Source organism: Phalacrocorax aristotelis, chromosome W (assembly GCF_949628215.1).
Source record: "Phalacrocorax aristotelis chromosome W, bGulAri2.1, whole genome shotgun sequence".
Classification (NCBI taxonomy): Eukaryota; Metazoa; Chordata; class Aves; order Suliformes; family Phalacrocoracidae; genus Phalacrocorax; species Phalacrocorax aristotelis.
Genome location: NC_134310.1, coordinates 22690303 through 22707559, shown reverse-complemented (window position 1 = coordinate 22707559; position 17257 = coordinate 22690303). Strand labels below are relative to the sequence as shown.

Here is a 17257-nt window from a genome sequence, read left to right as displayed (position 1 = left end):
TCCCTGAGTCCAACTTCAGCACTTCGGAGGAGGAGGAAGGGTAGATTTTTGCCTCTGAATCGTGTGGCTCAAACTCCACTTTTGGTGGTTCAAAGCACGCTTTGTTGCAGCTGACTGTGTAGTCATGAAAGGCTGGGTTAAGGAGTGAAGCAGCTTCACTTATGAGGCTCAGCCAGGGGTCCAGCCTTTGTGGTGAAACTGGCAGCAACACTCTGCTGAGGCCACAGTGGAGGACATCACAACACCTTGCACAGATGAGGCTCCTAGTCCCAATCCGTGGCTCTGAAATCACATTAACTGATAGTAATATTGCTGAAGAAGCCTAATGCAGAATCAAGCATGTCTCCTTACTCTTGTAAAACTCAGAGAGGGGAGATGTTCCTGATGGGATCAGCAGTTCCACTGGGACTTGGGACCATTGATCCCCACTGTCATCACAACATCAGCTTCCCAGAAATTACATCCCTCTGGTTCGCATGCTCCCTACCCCATGGTGCGATGCCATTGCTTAATGACTGGCTCAAGGCAGCACCACATTCACAGCCCAGGGTGGCTCGAGACATACTAGGATATATATTAGAGGTGTGGCCCCAGGCCCCTAAACTATAGATAATTTTTAGAGTGTCTAAGGGTTGTGACCTATCTCCTGGACTATAGATCTAAAAGGACAACGTACTACTCACTGTTTCGCTCCTCATACTCTAAACCAAAAAATGATTGTCCAAAGAGTGAATGGGAGGGCAACGTGCACTTTTTCTCTATAAGCAATGAGAAGCAAGTATCAAAAATGTACAATCAGTAATGCTCAGAACGCTATAAAGGAGCTGTACCTAGAATTTACCAAATGGAATAATATGTGCAGGCCTTTTCCACATAGCCAGAGTTTGCTTGATTGTGTGTATGCTCAGTGAATGCGGAAGGACTAGAAATAAGAGAAAAAGCAAAGGTACAATGTTCTAGACCTCTTACAGACGATAAAGGAGAAAGCAAATAGAGTCCTGGAACCTGGATCATTCCCTGCTGTCTGTTGCTAGAAAGTTCATTATGACTCCAAAGTCTAAATGGCTTTTCATAAAAAATATTGGTTCATCTTAACCATTGTATGTATGACTAGATGATTCTTTGTAAGTTGTGCTCTGGAGAAAACAGAGAATGAGAAGGCTGGCCTTAATGATTTGTGCATCCATAAATCATTTGGGACACTGTACAGGTCCTGTCTGTGCACATTAGCTAGATTTAAATCCACAGGAGCACACAGTGACAAGGGGATGTGAGCGCTCCTTTCTCCCAAAGAATCACAAATCTGGTGCATTTGGACTATCAAGCCTTGTTTGCTTCAAAACTGTAATTTCCTATGATACAACAGCCTTGAGCTTTCCTTCCCAGGAAGGGAAAAAAAAAAAAGGGCTGTCTGAACTTCTGGGTACCTTGGGCATTGCCTTCAGCATCCCCGTGGCTTGCCAAGTCTTCATAGTTCCTTAACGCCTCTGCGCTGAGATGTGCTGTAACCCTGCAACGCTCCTCCATAGAGCTTGTCAGGATGAGTGCATTCCTTTCAACACCGGTGCTCTCCTGGCTTTAAAATACTAGCCAAGGCTTGGAAGGGGAAAGAAAAAAAAAAAAAAAAAGATTCAAATCCAACTACCTCAACAGGCTTCATCCTCATTCACAGTAAGAGAAAGAGCAGGCTCCTTTCTAGCTTTTCCAGCCCCAAAGAATCAAGATAAAATCTCAGAGGTGATCTCTCCATGCTCCTTTTCTATGAACTGAAGCGGAAGGACAGACCCTCATGTCGACAGCACAGATGTGGCACATGTGGACCATGTTTTTTTGGTCCAGGCTGGGAAAGGGCTTTTGAAGAATGCTGCTGGAAATGCAGATTTTGTCTTCAAAAGCACAACTTGGGGGGGGGGGAGCAAGGTCAGAATGGGAGTCCCATCTCAAATTCTAAATTGCGCATAAGGAAGTGTAACTGGGAAGAAGTGAGGGAGGAACAGAGGGATGGAAGATGGAAATAGAGGAAGGCTGGGGCAAAATATCTAAAGTATAAATATTCCTCATAGCTTTGACTGCAACTCCTGGGATCAGCCCCTCACCAGGTGTAAATCACCACACCACCACTGACATTGGGGAGCTGTGCCAACAGGCGCCAGCAGGAGACCTGAGTCCAGACCAGCCCCACATCTCCCCTCAGGGCCAGATTCACAGCCCTGGGTGGTTGGCAGCAGGATTCCCATGGGGGTAGCAACGCCAGGCAAAAGCCCGGGAGAGCTCCCCAACCTAATAGGAGCATCTGCACAGGAACAACATCCATCTGTCTGTCCACTGAGCAGCACATTCTGTCCTGGTTGTCAGATGCAGCCCTGTGTATGTTGCCGCCCAATCTATATTTAGCCCCTGATGTAACTAAAGTCAATAGTATTCCATTAGGGCAGTTGCTCCTAACTCCCGAATAGGCTTTCCTATGCTGGCTCCACCTACATATGTCAAAAATCTGGACACATACAGCTACAAAACCTTCCCATGTTTATATACACAGCAGCACAGTTTTGAATAGAAAATATGCAACTGTTAGCATAGTTTAATGGTCTGCTACATAACAACAATGGCAATTTTTTAAAAGAGACATTGATTCTTCTTGTCCAGGGGTGAGTTTAAAGGGCTTAAGCTTCGCTGCAAGTCAGTATTGGCCTTTCCCTTTTTAGGGTACGTTTCTGCATTGGAGCATTCCTTATCTCTGCTGCCAATGACAGGTTCTGTGGAGGGTTTTGCAGTGTTTTCTGGGAAGGAAGATCACAGAATCACAGAATTGTAGGGGTTGGAAGGGACCTCTGGAGATCATCTTGTCCAACCCCACTGGTTGAGCAGGCACACCTAGAGCAGGGGGCACAGTAAAGCATCCAGGTGGGTTTTGAATGTCTCCAGGGAAGGAGAATCCACAACCTCTCTGGGCAGCCTGTTCCACTGCTCTGTCACCCTCACAGTAAAGAAGCTTTTCCTCATATTGAGGTGGAACTTCCTGTGTTCCAACTTGTGCCCATTGCCCCTTGTCCTGTCATTGGGCACTAATGAAAAGAGCCTAGTCCCATCATCCTGACACCCACCCTTTAGACATTTATAGGTATTAATGAAATCCCCCCTCAGTCTTCTCTTCTCCAGGCTAAACAAACCCAAGTCTCTCAGCCTTTCCTCATAAGGGAGATGCTCCAGTCCCCTGATCATCTTGGTAGCTCTCCGCTGGACTTGCTCAAGCAGTTCCCTGTCCTTCTTAAACTGGGGGACCCAAAACTGGACACAGTACTCCAAATGTGGTCTCACTAGGGCGGAATAGAGGGGGAGGATGACCTCCCTCAACCTGCTGGCCACACTCCTTTTAATGCATCCCAGGATACCATTGGCCGCCTTGGCCACAAGGGCACATTGCTGGCTCATGGTCAACTTGTTGTCCACCAGCACTCCCCCAGGTCCTTCTCATATGCGTATATATTCACTTTATATATGCGTATAAAAAAGAAGAATCACATTGCAAATCCCACATTTGAGCCCGTAAGAAGTTTACATCTGGTGTTTTGTATTACTTAAATAAGGACTTGCACCAGGCACTGTATGAATATTGCTATACAATTGCTTTTCCAAATTAAAATTCCAATTTAAACATTTTGGGTATCCATATCTAACAAAGTCAATAATAATCAAGACAACCACTAATCTGGATGATTACATTGGGGTGTAACTACATGACTTGAAATTTTCAAGTTTGAACGCATCAGCCATAACTATTTGCTCATGGTTAGAGAGGATAAGGAGCAGACCTGTGCTGGTTTTTGGACCTAACCACTAAAAACAAGGCATGAAAAAGGCTGAAAAAGAAGTGTGGGCGCAAGGACTTGCTCGTTTATCTCCTCGAGAGAGGGCTGAACATGGGGAAAGGGACAAGATCAATGAAAACGGCAATCAGAGGAGCATGGAAACCCATCTGCGGTCAAGTATTTCCCAGACAGCTCTGGAAAAGGGATCTGAGCTACTCTGCCCTTCTCGCTCCCTCTGGAAACACAAGCACCAGTAGCTCAGCCACTGACTTATTTTACATTCAGACACGGATGACATTGAGTGGCATATCTTTAACAGCTCTTGCTTTTCTAGTTAAGTGTTAATGTTTAACGAGATCAGCCTGCAGTTACTCATTAGTGTGCAGTGCTCCAGCTAATTAATACATCGCCTGGAGATTACACCTGTGAAAGGAGAGCAAGTGCATTCCTGAAGCATTTCTCAGCCTTAAGAAAAAAAAAGGCAATATGGACAAAATGGACAAAGGGTTCTTCAGAGAGGGGGGGAAAAAAAGTCTAGACCTCCAAATGTCTGCGCAGAATACTCAGCTGGCTTTCTATGAAGAGGTTGTCTCTCACCACGCCAGCATCCTCCTGATAGAAGATGAGTGTGTAGCCTGCAAGGAGCAGTGCCAGAGAGGTAGCTCGAGTGTCACAAAAACACTTCAGCCCTGAAAGCCACACACATTTTCCAAGCAAGAGGAAACAAACCATATTCTCCTCCCTATCCCTGCTCATTTCTCTTGCCAGCTCACCCCCTGCAACAGGGGTCACAGAGAGATAAAGAAAGTCTTGTCAGCACCTGGCTTGAGGCTGCTCCATCACATTTGACAGAGCGAGTACGTGCTCAACAGTCAGGCATTCCTTTTAGAAATAATATGCATTACTACTAATTTTCACAAACATAACAGGATTCCCACAAATATTCAATTTAGTGCACTTACAGCCCTATTACCTGCATCAAGTGATAATTTGTCAGCCTTCCTGTTTAAGATAAAATCCTTAAAATGCAACTCCACTATTTCCTACCATTTCAGAATCCAGCAGGAAAACAGAAAGACCCTTTTGTAGTACCCTCAATTCAAATTTAAGCCAAACTTTTAAACCAGATGTTGTGGTTTAGCCGGCAACTCAGCCCCACACACCTGCTCACTCACTCCCCCACTGGTGGGATGGGGGAGAGAATCAGGAGGGTAAAGATTGTATGTTCAGATAAGAACAGTTTAACAATAAAAAAAAACCCACAACAAAAACACAATAGAAAGTAAAACAGTGAAAAATACAAAACAGGGGAGGAAGGGGGAGAAAATGAAGCACAAAAACAAACGCCATGAGATGCAACCACTCACAACCTGCAAACCAAATACCAACACTGCCCAAACCACAACTGCCCACCCACCAACTAACCGCCCCCATTAATATACTGGTCATGGCATCACATAGTATGGAATGAACATCCCATTGGCCAGTCAGGGTCAGCTGCCTCAGCCGTGGCCCGCCTATCCCAGTCCCCTGCCCAGGTGGCAGAGGATGGGAAGATGGAAAGGTCCCTAACTGCTACAGGTACTATAGTGAAAAAAATTAACCACTTCTAATCCCTTCTCAGCCAAAACCAGCACATTCTCCACCCCTTATTCCATACCATTTACACCATGCCAAGGTCCCATACCATCCAATACAACCTTACCAACCACCACCCCTCCCCTTCCCATCCTTTAACATAATACACAGGCATCATTCCCTTAGTTTATGGACATTGCCTGTAAAACGTCCATGAAATATCCATTGAGTTCACCCAGTCCATGACTCTGGGCTCCATCTGTTGTATCAGTCTTTCAGGGTGGGAGAGATGGTGTGTGTGGTGTTGGGTTGCTGCATACCCAGTCAGTCTTCGTTCCATCACTGCTGTACTTTGCTTGTTTCACAGTTTATCTTCCATGGATTGGGAGGTTTGTACTATGATATCATTGATACAACACAGAGGTGACACACAATATTACATAGCAGTTTGCATTGTGCCATTCAGTTCATTGACTGTTTTCACCCAAAATCAAATCCCCTTGAGACACACATCAGACTTCTCCATCCTCCCGCATCACCCACCACGTGCACCCAGGTCCTCGAGCAAAAGCAATCCCACGAATGGGTTTGCCTTTGACTGAGGCAGGAAGAACCCAGACTGTTTTGCCCAGCATACGTTTTGCATGTACTACAGGGACTCTATCCCCCTTCCATAGTACGTAATGGTTCTGACTGGGCAGGGCCAGCTCGCCTGGCAGATCCCGTTGTGTTGACTAACCAGGTGGCTTTTGCTAAATGTGTATACCAGTATTTGAATGTTTCACCCCCATTGCTCTCAGTGTAGTTTTTAACAGTTCATTGCATCTTTCGCTTTTCCCAGAGGCTGGTGCATGATAGGGGATGTGATACACCCACTCAATACCATGCTCCTTGGCCCAGCTATCTATGAGGTTATTTTGGAAATGAGTCCCATTGTCTGACTCCATTCCCTCTTGGGTGCCATGTCGCCACAGGACGTGCTTTTAAAGACCCAGGATAGTGTTCCGGTCAGTAGCGTGGGGGACGGGATATGTTTCCAGTCAGCCAGTTGTTGTTTCTACCACTGTAAGCACATGGCGCTTGCCTTGGTAGATGTCAGGGAGTGTAATACCATCAATTTGCCAGGCTTCCCCATATTTATATTTCAGCCATTGCCCCCATACCACAGAGGCTTTACCCGCTTCGCTTGCTTGATTGCAGCGCACGTTTCACATTCATGGATAACCTGTGCAATAACATCCATGGTCAAGTCCACCCCTCAATCACGAGCCCACCTGTATGTTGCATCTCTCCCTGTATGGCCTGAGGTGTCATGGGCCCAACGAGCTAGAAATAGTTCACCCTTATGTTGCCAGTACAGATCCACCTCAGCCACTTCAATCTTGGCAGCCTGATCCACCTGCTTGTTCTTTCAGTGTTCTTCAGTGGCCAGGCTTTTGGGGACGTGAGCATCCACATGACGTACTTTCACAGCCAGGTCCTCTACCCGGGCAGCAATATCTTGCCACAATGCGGCAGCCCAGATTGGATTGCCTCTGCACTGCAAGTTGTTTTGCTTCCATTGCTGTAACCAGCCCCACAGGGCATTCGCCACCATCCAGGAGTCAGTATAAAGATAGAGCACTGGCCACTTTTCCCGTTCAGCAATGTCTAAGGCCAGCTGGATGGCCTTTACCTATGCAAAGTGGCTCGATTCACCTTCTCCTTAAGCAGTTTCTGCTACTTGACGTATAGGAATCCATACAGCAGCCTTCCATCTCCGATGCTTTCCCACAAGATGACAGGACCCATCAGTGAACAGGGCATACTGCTTTTCATCTTCTGACAGTTTCTTATAGAGTGGGGCTTCTTCAGCACGTGTCACCTACTCCTCTGGTGATATTCCAAAATCTTTGCCTTCTGGCCAGTCCATAATCACTTCCAAGATTCCTGGGCGACTGGGGTTTCCTACTCGAGCCCGCTGGGTGATCAGTGCAACCCATTTACTCCATGTAGCATCATTTGCATGATGTGTAGAGGGGACATCTCCTTTGAACACCCAGCCCAGCACGAGAAGTTGGGGTACCAGGAGCAACTGTGCCTCAGTACCAACCACTTCTGAAGCAGCTCGAACCCCTTCATATGCTGCCAATACCTCTTTTTCAGTTGGAGTATAGCAGGCATCAGACCCTCTGTATCCCCGACTCCAAAACCCTAGGGGTCAACCTCGGGTGTCCCCATGTGCTTTCTGCCAGAGGCTCCAGGTAGGGCCATTCTCCCCGGCTGCGGTGTAGAGCACATACTTTATATCTTGTCCTGCCTGGACTGGCCCAAGAGCTACTGCATGAACTATTTCCTCTTTAATCTGTTGAAAGGCTTGTTGTTGCTGAGGGCCCCATTTGAAATCATTCTCCTTCCGGGTGACTTGATAGAGAGGGTTTACGATCAGACTATAATCTGGAATATGCATTCTCCAAAAACCCACAATGCCCAAAAATGTTTGTGTTACCTTTTTGCTAGTTGGTGGAGACATGGCTGCTATTTTGTTGATCACATCCATGGGGATCTGATGACGTCCATCTTGTCATTTGATTACTAAGAACTGGATCTCTTCTGTGGGTCCCTTAAATTTGTTTTATGGCAAAACCGGCCTTCAGAAGGATTTGGACTATGTTCTTCACTTTCTCAAAAACTACTTCTGCTGTGTTGCCCCACAGGATGATGTCAATTTATTGTAGGTATTCGGGAGATCCACATTATTCCAGTGCATTATGGATCAGTCCATAGCAAATGGTAGGACTGTGTTTCCACCCCTGGGGCAGTCGATTCCAGGTGTATTGGACAACCCTCCATGTGAAAGCAAACTGTGGCCTGCACTCTGCTGCCAGAGGGATTGAGAAGAATGCATTAGCAATATCAATTGTGGCATACCACTTGGCTGCCTTGGACTCCAGTTCGTATTGAAGTTCTAGCATGTCTGGCACAGCAGCACTCAATGGTGGAGTGACTTCGTTCAGGCCACGATAGTCTACTGTTAGCCTCCACTCTCCATTAGACTTCCGCACTGGCCATATGGGACTGTTAAAGGGTGAGTGGGTCTTACTGATCACTCCTTGGCTCCTCAGTTGGTGAATGAGTTCATGGATAGGGATCAGGGAGTCTCTGTTGGTGCGATATTGCCGCCGGTGCACTGTTGTGGTGGCGATTGGCACCTGTTGTTCTTTGACCCTCAGCAACCCCACAACAGAAGGGTCCTTCAAGAGGCCAGGCAAGGTAGACAACTGTTTAGTGTCCTCCATCTCCAAGGCAGCTACTCCAAAAGCCCACCTGTACCCTTTTGGGTCCTTGAAATACCCTCTCCTGAGGTAGTCTATGCCAAGGATGCACGGAGCCTCTGGGCCAGTCACAACGGGGTGCTTTTGCCACTCATTCCCAGTTAGGCTCACTTCGGCCTCCAATACAGTTAGCTCTTGGGATCCCCCTGTCACTCCAGCAATGCTGATGGGTTCTGCCCCTATATAGTTTGATGGCATTAGGGTGCACTGTCCACTAAAGCTTTATACTCCTGTGGGTCAGATGTGTCAGGCCATTGGACCCATACAGTCCAGTAAGCCCGGTTATCCCTTTCCTCCACATGGCTGGAGGCAGGGCCCCTCTAGTCCTGATCATGGCAGTCACAACTCACTTCCTGTAAATGTGAATCAGGAGTCTTTCTATTAGACTTAGAAATAAAATCAGCACTTCTACTCCTCTGTCTGGGGACTTGCTCACTGGAAATTGGAGCAGCAGCTTTCCTGGAAGAGCCTCCCTGAGTAACTGTTCTTCCTTGCAGTTCACACACTCCTGCATGTAGGGTTGAGGTAGGCTTGCGATCCCACCTCATCATGTCTTCTCCGTGGTCATGCAGGTAGAACCATAGGGTGGCCTGTGGTGTGTATCCTCTCCTTTGAGCCAAATGACACTTATTCATAACAACAGAGGCACTACTCTGTAGAGGTGGGGAGCAGGACATATCTTCTTTGAGTTGCTGGACCTCTTGGGACAGTTTCTCCACAGCAGAGACGAGCAGGGAAGAGATATTTGTTTCGTAATCCCGGAGTCTATCAATCACATCTGCCACTGTTGGGGCATTGTCCTCTCTCTAGGACATTGCTACCAATGAATTTGCATACGAGGACAGTGCGCTCCGTACAAACTTCCGCCACATGGGTCATGTGCACTCAGCTTCATCTGGATCTTTGGATGACCGTTGATCGTCCAGGTCACCATAAATCACCTCAAGCGCAGCTAATTCCCTTAGATACTGGATGCCTTTCTCCATGGTCATCCATTTTCCTAGGCGATATACAATATCTTCCTTGAAGGGGTACCTTTCTATCACACCAGACAGGAGTCACCTCCAGAGGCTGAGGGCTTGTGTCCCTCTTTCAACTGCTTTGACAACATCCTCCTCCCCAGAAAGGGATACCAGTTGTTTGGCTTCCTTCCCCTCTATTTCCAGGCTACTCACCCCCTTATCCCACCATTGGAGCAGCCAGGTGGCAATTTGCTCACCTGGATGACGGCCAAAATCTTTTTGCATATCTCGCAACTCGCTCAAGGACAGGGATCGGGTGGCCTCTGTTTCATTTATGACTTCTTCCTCCTCTCCTCGAGATGGCCCTGCTTCTTCATCATCCCGTTCAAAATGTGTTGATGTCTGCTTCCAATATTTCTTCTTTTTTATGGGGGCTGGAGCGGCCACAGTGCCTGTCGCGGGGGTTTGAGTGACCACAGTGCCTGTCACTTTGCCTTTCAACCCAGAGACCTTCTCTTCCCCTTGGGAGCACTGAATACTGTTGAGCAGGGCTCGGTATGCATGGGCCAGGCCCCAGCACATTGCAGTTATATGTGTCTCTCTGGAGTTCCCAGCGTAACAACATACTTTCTCCATATCTTCTACTAGTTTTTCAGGATTCTGCACTTGTTCAGGGGTGAAACTCCAAAACACTGGGGGTGCCCACTGCCCTAGGTATTTGCCCATGCTATCCCACATGCCCTGCCACTCATAACTATCAAGCCTTGGGGCAGATTTCTGGGTGATATTCTTAAGTTGCTTAGTCAAAACCAAAACAACATGCCCAAAAACTAACAATAAGTGCACCTTAACCACCCAAGGATGGTCAAGATACAAAAAGGTTGTTGTAATAGAGGCAGAGACATCATAGAACAAAGTTGCAAAGATACCATTCTGTATTTCCTCCATATAAAATCTCTCAGAGCAGGAGGTATAATTGCTAATTGCCTCAACAAGGTGGCATCCAAAGTACAGTAAGGATTTCAGCAAAAACCCCAAATACCAGATAAAGCTGAAAAGCAGTGTTTGCATAACAAATCTTGTAGGCAAAACATTACTAATCACAGCAGAACACAGCAGACTCAAACAACCAACACCAATCTTTAACACAAACTGCAAAAATGAGAACATGGTGCTGTGACCAGCAGCTGTTATTATCTCAAGCCCTTGGGCCCCAACTTGGGCACCAAAAAAGACTGTCATGGTTTAGCTGGCAACTCAGCCCCACACAGCTGCTCACTCCTCCACCGGTGGGACGGGGGAGAGAATCACAAGTGTAAAGCTCGTGGGTTGACATAAGAACAGTTTGATAATTAGAATAAAACAACAACAACAAAAAGGCAGTGGAAAGGAAAACAATGAGAGGTGCGAAACCTGGCGTGGGGAGGGGGGCGAATGGGGATGAACCACCGAAACAAACTGCACGTGACACAGCCGCTCACCAACCTAACACCGCCAGTCCCCGAGCCACAACTGCCCACCTGCATACCAACCACCCCCATTAATATACTGGTCATGGTATGGAATGAACATCCCATTGGCCAGTTTGGATCAGCTGTCTTGGCTGTGCCCCCTCCCCTCCCACCTTCTTGTGCACCTGGCAGAGCATGGGAAGTTGGAAATGTCCCTAACTGCTACAGGCACTACAGTGAAGAAAATTAACCCCTTCTCAGCCAAAACCAGCACACGAGGGAAGTACTTATGGAGTTACTGAATGAAAACAAACAAACAAACAAACTTGGGTTGCTCCTACTGTAAATAATGTCTTAGAGCCTAGTGTTCATTTTTTACAGCTATTTTAGAATGTAAAAATGAAAAGCACAACTGTCTCTATAAGAAAAGGCAGCCACATGGTGTAAAACCTCCATTTGTATGTAATAAGAAAGAGCAGTTGGGGTCATCAGAACCACGAAGCATAAAAATTTGTAGTTTTGTTTTTAGACATTTAGTATTGGGAGTGTTGTAAGGAAGCAGAGAGGTGGGCCAATATACCTATCACACATTTAGGAGGAGGACCTAGCTTTTACAAGGGAAGTGTGTTGTAGCCGTCCGCATGGAAGTGATAGTTATTTGGTGGTAAATCATACCCGCTTTAGGATTAAAGATCTTACATATATGTGAGCCACTATCAGCAGTATTATAATTGGAGTTGGTAATACTGCTAAAGTAAAAATGTTTTAAGACTGTGGGCCAGGCTCCTTAGAAACACTGAATTAGCTTTAAAATCATACAGATTAGATCTTATTTATGTGCCTTCTGAGTTTCAAGGACTTTGTAATTTAAGCCTCATCACTCACTGATGCTGCTGATGTTTAAAAGGAAAAAAGAAAACAAAACAGGGAAAAACCAAACCACCACACACCTCACATCATAACACTCTTAAAAATCACAGGAGTTGGCTATGCAGGTTCCAAAACAAAATCCAGCCCGTGCAAGCCAGCATTTTTCTGGTTCCATTTTTCCTTCCTCTCCTGGATCCAGCTGAGTGCTAAGTGGATAACATAGGCAGGAGGTAAAGATTCAAATGTTGATGCTCAAGCAAACTGAAATGAATCAGCAAAGTTAGAAACTTTGGCATGGCAAGAATTAAAGTTTTTCATTGCTGCATACCAAGTTTGCAGTGACTAAATGGAAACTGTTCTCCACCACCTTTTTCATTACTGGATAAATGACAGCTGATATAGGACAATTTGCTACTATTGCTGGAGATGGAGTGAAGAAGGGAAGTGAGAGAGGAAGAGAGAAGTACACTGTACAAAAGGGAACAGCTGAGAACGATGCTTTAACAGTAAATGGGACTCTCCAGTACAGGATATGATCTTTACTTAAGCTATGCTGTGAGCATCCTTTCCATAGCAGCAAATATAATACTGGGGGAGAAAAATTCTAACTGGAGGGGAAACACTCATTAGACAGTTCAAGAGGACTTCAAGAGGAAGTTCTAAATCCATTTACTTTTAGTCTTAAATTTCACAGAAACAATCATGTATGATGTAGATGCAATATTTATTTTCAATAGCTTTACAACCTGAATTATTGGAATAACTGTAGTCTGTTATCATGATCGCTAATGGATTTCTCCTGGCACCAGTCTCTGAGATAAAGAAGTTGTGCTACACCTGTTATTAGATGAGAGAACTCACTTAGAGACAAGCTCCAGGGTGACCCAGCAAGGCTGGAGATGAACAGAGTTCAAACATGATTTTCAGTAGTCCAGGAAAGACCTGATTTAAGCAGGGGACAATTTGGCTCATAATCACAAAAAGTGAGTATGAAACAAATAACTTCTTAATTATTATGGAATAAACGTAAGGGCCCTTGTTCAACTGAGATGCCACTGTCTTGAAGAAGTACAGGTCAAGAGACTTGGAGGAGCTGAAGACTAGAAATAGTAATCTACTTCCAGTTACTCCCAGTTATTGGGTGTAACTTCTCTAATACCCAGGTGGTGTGCACATGGGATCAGAGACAACATCACTCCTGCGTTGAAACCCAAGTAATGGCAATATTGACATGCTGCTGTTCAGCCACTGATCATCTCTGGAACTGCTGTACCTGTCCATGGGGCCAGTGACTCACTCTTCTGGCAATCAGTTGTTAATGAACTGCCGATAACAGCATGTAGACTGAACAAAACCCAAGAACTTTCATGTAATCACACGCACATTAAAGAAACAAACAAACAAAAAACAAACCAAGAAAAGACCCAAAACACAAAACAGAAACCAAAAATACCCAAGATAAATGGAATATTCACTTTCCTAGAAAACTCATCCACAAGCCTGCTTCATCATCACCTGAAAGCAGTGGAAAAGAAAGGAAAACCTAAACGCACATCTAGCAGTACTTCACTTGGACCTGAAATTGTGTCTATTAACAATAGAACACACAAAGGCGAAGCCTTCACCTCCACTGACATCCTGGCATTGCAACTCGCTTCTTTCCCTGTTCATTTGGTTTCTTTCCATGATATTGCTGTCTCTGGAAAGATGGCTGGACTGCCACTGCTGCTTGTGGAAAGCTCGTGCCAAGGAGGAGAAGAGGCAGCACCCTAGGTAGTGCCCAGCATGTGGGGCCACTTAATCTCAGAGCTCCCTGTCATTTTTAAGGGCTAGTATATAATGGCATAACCGGAATAGTTTGGGCATTTTAAAGATTAAAAGATGAAAAAGTAAAAATCATCTTGAGAAGATGATTTTTATCATTTGAGAAATGATAAAAACCAGCATGGTTTTTAGCAATGGACTGAAAATCCCCCTCCTCTGAAACAAACATAGAATCATAGAATCATACAATCATTAAGGTTGGAAAAGACCTCTAGGATCATCAAGTACAACCATTTACCCAATGCTACCATGTCTCCTAAACCATGCCCTGAAGTGCCTTGGTGCAAGTCTGGCATGCAGGAGGGGAAGCTTCAGCTCAAATACTGCAAGTTGCCACAGCCCAAACAATCAAATCAGGGACTTACAATGGGAAATGACAAGCAACCTCAACTATAAGCGAGGTCATCAGCTCCATCTAAACACTTTGAAATATATCTGCAAGGGAATAAAAACAGGATGGCAAATGATTCAGGACTAAATACTTTGACATATCTTGCAATACACTTTGCACTCTCTTTTTGACTCCAGGAAAAGAGGGGAAGCTGAGTAGCAGCTCCGTTTCTGTTCCCTTTTCACCTCCCTTCAAGAAGAGTGACTTTTAATCTTATTATTTATGTTATCCTTGCATCTACAATTAGGCACTGCACAAACACACAACTGGAGGGAAGTACATGCCCCAAGGAGCCCACAGATGGGCAGAGGCAGGGGAAGCATTAGACTGGGAAATAAACCATCTCGCTCCATGTCATGAGGCAGAGCCGGGTATATGGGCCAGCTCTCAGCTTGGTGACACTAAACCCCTCCTGTGGTGGCACAGAGCAGCCACGCGCCCATCTCTGTACTGCTGGCAGCGGCAATCGCCCATCTGGCTTCTCAGGCGAGGGAGGTCAAGCACAGAGGGGGTGAGCGCAGCCCTTTCTGCTGGGTTGGATGCAATTAGCTGGAGTCGTTAAGGCTGCCTTCATGCCTTCCTTAGAGCCATCACCCCTCTCACAAAGCCCCTCCTGTGGATGATGGGCACCCTCTACTCCATCAGGGTCTTACCAAGGCCAGCCAGCTTAACAGGGGCTCAGTAAAATAAAGACCAAATCCAACTTCAGCAGTAGCTTTAAGATTTTTATTTGTATTTTTTTGCAACTCCAGCCTTTTTTATCTCTCCTCCAATTTCTCCCTTTGTAGGCATCTATACTGTCCTGGTGGGGCCCACATGCTGAAAACCTTTCATCCCTCTGCAGCTAGATGTTTATTTTCTTCCTCTTTTCTCAGAATTAATGAAAGCTTTTAAACACAAATGGCTGAAGATTCACACCTTGGATGCAGAGTATATCTGAATTCACTAAAAGCTCTTAGGTTTCCTGTCACCCAGTGAACATAAACAAAGCCCGCAAACCACCACACCTCTCTGTGGATACTGCCTCACTCTGAGACAGTGTTCATCAAAACCCAGGAGTATTCTCTAAAGGACACAACCCTGTAGCAATAATGCTAGAATGCGGCTTTCCCCTTGCTTAATTTCTTTACGAAAGAAATTTCTTTATAATTCATGTATTGATAGCAAAATGTTTAACATCTCAACCCTGAGAAGAAAACAGTAAATTCACAAGAAGTACTCTGTGAATTTGCCTCAAAAGGATTCCTTCTCCACCCCTATTATTATTTTTTTTTGGTGGTAGATTATTTTTCTAATAGAATTAACATTACCTTCTTGGCTTCTGTGTAAATGGATGAGTTCACCTTGCCATAAGCTGTTTCAGCTGGAACAAAGAAAAGAGATTTCTCGAATCCCTGAAGTATAATTAAAAAAAAAGGTCTTCTGATGGGTTATTCTTCCCATAGAGACATTCATATTGGCACCCCTCATGATGGAAACATTCTCGATAAAGGCTGTCCCAGATCCAACCAGTTAAACTTCAAGGAAAATATCTTGAAAGAACTTAATGGGCTACAAAGCTCTTGCCTTGTTATTAAAAAAAAAAAAAAAAAAAGCACACTTGAGGCTCAGCACTGCCAAAAACTGCTCAGATGGGCTGGCTGGACCCCCCCACACGCCCTTCATCATTTCTGCATGACAAGCCTGTCCCCCTTCTTTTCACTCCTGTCCTATTGTTGGGGGTGATGCCTTTTCGTGACCCAGCTCTACCAGAACAAGGCTTCATTTCAGTGCCAAGAGAAATGGAGGAGAGTCCTTCAGGATGAAAGTTAAGACAAGAAAAGCTACTTATTCCATTAAGCTAAAGAGCAGCTCTTCCAGGGGAGACAGGCCATTATTTGCATGCCATTTGGGTTCACTGGGAGAGATGCCTCTATTCTTCTCCCACCCCTGCCTCCCGGTCTGTGAGTGAATGTGGGGCTGAAGAGGAGAGTCTACATTACACTCCAAATGCATTACTGTTCCCCTCGCATTACTACAGGCCATCAGAATAAACCTGACAGCACTTTGAAGTCTGTAAACTGATTCCTAGGTAACTGCTTAGAGTTTCTCCCCTCCCAGTGCCCCAAACAGCTTTTCATTTGATGTTTTGGCACAGAGCTAATCTGAGAAAGGATCAGAAACTCGAAGCTATTGACAGTAGTGACAGGAGTGTCTCAGTGTGACAGCTGATTGAGCCTGTCTCGCATTTCACTGACAAACTCAATTGCTCCAGTAAATCAAGGGAAAGTCAATACAGGCAGCTCCTCCTTGGGCCCTGTGTGCATCCCCCCTCCGCAAGCCCTCCTGGGGGCCCCTTGCTGCTGCCATCTTTTGTAGGACCCAGCTGAGAGACCCTGTCCCTATGTGTGATGGGGAAATGGACCCACAGCTCATGCAGGCTTCAAGGGCAGCAATGCAGCATTCACCCTGCTGATATAAAGCTTGGTTTATCTTCTCCTCCTTCACCTTTTTCCTTTTTTTTTTTTATAGAGACATCTCATGGAAAATCAAGTTTCATCCTAAATTCTCAGCCCAGTCTTGTGCTATAACAGCCAGGCAGTGTTGGAGGTGGAGCGTGGTGTCTACATGGCCAGCTGACCCCAAGCAATGCCCATGTGGCAGTGAACATTGGGGGTAAGAAAACGAAATACAGGTCTGTCTCTGTTGGCTTTCTCTGGTGTAAATCAGCAATAAAAGCTGTCTGTGAGGAAAAAAAAATCTTATAAAGGTAAAAGTGGTTGGGGGAAGAGGCTCAAGCCCTTTGCAGATGGCAACCTTGTGTTGGCGGTGAGTAACCAGGCAATTAAGTCAGTGACTTAACAGGCTTTTTAACATACTTTAATTGTTAAGCAGGGGTGTCTGTGGCTCAGAGCAAGCAAACCACAAAGCACTAGGCACAGGGAATCTGAATGAACAGAAGACAGTGCAGGGAGAAGGGCTCCATGGTGAGGAACATATGCAGGCTACTGTTTGCAAATGTAAATCAAATAGGTTGTCATTACCAATAATGAAGTGTGAGGTTGGCGTGGTTTCTGTC

At 45.6% G+C, this 17257-nt stretch overlaps 1 protein-coding gene across 2 annotated transcripts in view; it reads right to left on the bottom strand.

The window, feature by feature from the left end:
* The window catches only part of LOC142049886 (SET-binding protein-like), a 351156-nt gene that overhangs the window by 250278 nt on the left and 83621 nt on the right, over positions 1-17257 (bottom strand). The window lies entirely within an intron of this gene.